This window comes from Etheostoma spectabile, unplaced genomic scaffold (assembly GCF_008692095.1).
Source record: "Etheostoma spectabile isolate EspeVRDwgs_2016 unplaced genomic scaffold, UIUC_Espe_1.0 scaffold00019526, whole genome shotgun sequence".
NCBI classification, from domain to species: domain Eukaryota; kingdom Metazoa; phylum Chordata; class Actinopteri; order Perciformes; family Percidae; genus Etheostoma; species Etheostoma spectabile.
In genome coordinates this window covers 1-3517 of record NW_022604983.1, presented here as the reverse complement: position 1 = coordinate 3517, position 3517 = coordinate 1, and the positions used below count along the sequence as shown (strand labels likewise).

Genomic DNA, 3517 nt, shown 5'->3' with positions numbered 1-3517 from the left:
TAAAGGCAGTCCAAAACCACGGTCAATGCTAGGCCTTCAAATAAACATTGCAACAATGCTCAGATTTGTTATAGCCTACTTGTGTAGGTTAACTGTAAAATGAACTGGGTAATTGTTAAGATGGGATGAAATACATAACAGCATTAGATAGGGCCTGCTGTATGAAATGAGGGTGATTGTTGATTTGATGTTAATCACAAAAAGGGAAATGCTCTTTTAGATTCTGGGGTGCTCTTGCAGAGCTTGTTGGGAAAACTGAGTGGGGGATGTGTAATGTTAACCAAGGTCAGGTAGGGCCTACATGAGGCTGTGCTGTCTTCTTTTCTGTTCTCCTTATACACCACAGACTGGAAGTCCAGTTCAGAGTCATGTTTTCACCGTTATCTAACATGGCCCCGACCACCCTCTCCCACCCCCCCTGTCCAACAGAGGAGCACTCTTCGTTGTTGCACGGACCGCTACAGGAGATCATTCCTACCACAGGCAATAACACTCTTTAACACGTCATCACTGGGTGTAGATAACTTTCAGACACTACACACACTAAGTGCAACTTGCACAATTGGGTTATATTCATTTTAGACTATTTAGGCAGTTGCACATTTTGTTTGCCCATCATGTATATATTAAAATATTTGTTCTTTCATTGTATTCCTAATATGATTTCAGGATATTGTATGTGTATTCTATCCTAGTGTTTCATTTATATTTATATTCTGTTCTGTGTGACTGATTTTGCTGCTGTAACACTATATTTCCCATTTTGTGGGATCAATACATATCTATCTTAATTCAGAAACTCATAATGATGGTCATTACTGACTAAATGACTGACTAAACATATTTCCAGAAAAAAATATTTTATAATACCTATATATTAAACATTAAAAAAAATACTAGAACTGTATTCCAAAGGGGATGTAAAGACTTTATCCTGAAACTAGACTGAAAACGTCAGTAGCTGTGAACTAAAGTTAAGAACATAAAGCTTGATTTTAGAGAAATACCTGCAACACATAAACTGTTAAAGAACTATTGTTTATTTACATGAGTTATCATAATTTAGGTCCACTAATTTAAGAACTAATGTTTTATAATAAATGTTAACAAAAGTCAGGTACATGAGACTGTAAAGCTTCACCTGAACCTCAGAAGTAGAAACTACTCTAGAGGCAGGAGAACACGAAGGATAAAACAAACACATGGAAACATAATCATCAAAAGAAAAGAACGGTTACGTTTTGAAACATAATGTGGGCGGGGCTGCTGGTTTGGCCCCGCCCAAGAACGTTGGCGCCATCTGTCCTCCCCTTACGTCCGCAGATAAGATGTAAAACCAGGCGGCTTGCAGACCTCAACTCATTCGTTTCTAACGATCCACATCGACTGATCTCACAATGCGGAAGGGGCAAGGGAGGCAAAGGACTCGGTAAAGGAGGCGCCAAGCGTCACCGTAAAGTTCTCCGTGATAACATCCAGGGAATCACCAAACCGCCATCCGCCGTCTGGTCTCGCCGCGGCGGAGTGAAGCGGATCTCCGGTCTGATCTACGAGGCGACCCGCGGTGTGCTGAAGGTCTTCCTGGAAACGTGATCCGGGACGCCGTCACCTACACCGAGCACGCCAAGAGGAAGACGGTGACCGCCATGATGTGGTCTACGCCCTGAAGAGGCAGGGTCGCACCCATGTACGGCTTCGGAGGATAACTACAAAACCAGCCTAGAAACTACAAAACCACCGGCTCTTTTAAGAGCCACCCCCTTCTTCTGAAGACCGTCCTTTATTTTAGAAATAGCGACCTGACTTAATAAAACGGGTTTAAATACACATTTTATATCCCTTATCTATAAATAAAGCCCCCTAGTGTTCTATAGTCCTGTGGAAGTAAACAAAATCAAGGATTTATGTTTCATTGCCTCTCATAAAGCAAGGCCGCTTATTTGTATAGCACATTTTGCAATATGGCAATTTAAAGTGTTTTTACATTAAATCATTTAAACACATAAAACACAAGAACAAACAGTTCAGAATCATAAGCATTAAAAAAACGATAAAACATCTGAATATATATGGTAGTGTTGGATGGCCCATACATTTAAATGTTATTCAATTGTAGGTAGTGTCACGCTTAGGACCTATTTTGTTTTTCTTAATACTGACACTCTACAACAGAAAGTAGCCTAGATAAAGATTTATACTAAGATGTAGTAGGATCCAGTCAAAAACACTCTATAGTTGATGAATAGGCTGACATCAAAATCCCGTAGGCTAAAGTCTGTTGATGTCCTGAAACACAGCACAATAAAAAGGCTTCCCTGATGTCTTGATACAGTGACCTTGTGCATTCACCTGTATTTTTGTTGTGTTTAACCTTTCTATTTTGGAAAGTTTACTTATAACATTTCAAGACACATTTACTTATGTTCCGTTAATATAAGCGTCTGGATGATAAACCGACGCCATAGCTTAGCTTCCCCCAAACCACCATAAGTAGGTCGATGGGGTTGGTTGGTATTCTTTTTAAAGATTAATACATAATAAATATGACGTGCTTCAGAAAGAAAACAGAAAACAAAGGAGGCAGAGTGAATGAAAAGACTCCATGCCCTGGATGCATATTATCTAAAATGCACATTAGCACTGTTTTGTTTCATGGTCTAAGTTTTGTAATTTGTTTTATTTGCTTTGGTGTTTATGTAGCCTATTGAAGGCATATTTCTAATTCTAATTTGTGATTCTGAAAACGCTCACTTTGTGTTGGCGCATGCTCAGTCCTCAGTCACAAACTCAGCCAATCCTGTGCGAGTAACAGCACAGTCTCATTTGCATGATGTGCAATAAATTAGGCGTCCGGACCGGTTAGGTATCTGTTGTAGGAACTCTGAACCGAAGCGAAGATGCCTGCAGAAGCCACCGTCAAAGCGCCCAAGAAGGCTCCAAGAAAGCCGTGACCAAGACCGCCGCTAAGGGCGGCAAGAAGAGGAGAAGAGCAGGAAGGAGAGCTACGCCATCTACGTGTACAAGGTGCTGACAGGTCCACCCCGACACCGGCATCTCGTCCCAGGCCATGGGCATCATGAACTCGTTCGTGAGCGACATCTTCGAGCGCATCGCCGCGAGGCCTCCCGTCGGGCGCACTACAACAAGCGCTCCACCATCACCTCCAGGGAGATCCAGACCGCCGTGAGGCTGCTGCTGCCCGGGGAGCTGGCCAAGCACGCCGTGTCCGGGGCACCAAGGCGGTCACCAAGTAACACCACTCCAAGTAAACCATCTCGCTGCTGAATCTACCAAACCAACGGCTCTTTTAAGAGCCACCCACTTCACCTTAAAGAGAAATGTTTCACTCGTGTGCTTGGAGACATGTATCGTTTTCTATGCTTCGTTGTTACTGGTATATACGTAATGGAGTATTGTGTATAGTTATACCTTACAACTTCAACTGTGGGTCAGAGAGAATCTTCTGTATGTCTGGATCATATTGCAGAAATGACATTAAGGTGGTCTTACTTCAACG

General features: G+C 42.2%; 2 pseudogenes; both read left to right on the top strand.

Annotated features, from left to right (window-relative positions):
- The first annotated feature begins 1323 nt into the window (after positions 1-1323).
- Positions 1324-1706, top strand: LOC116684717 (histone H4-like; annotated as a pseudogene).
- Positions 1707-2897: 1191 nt separating this feature from the next.
- On the top strand, positions 2898-3254 carry LOC116684718 (histone H2B 1/2-like; annotated as a pseudogene).
- The last annotated feature ends 263 nt before the right edge of the window (positions 3255-3517 follow it).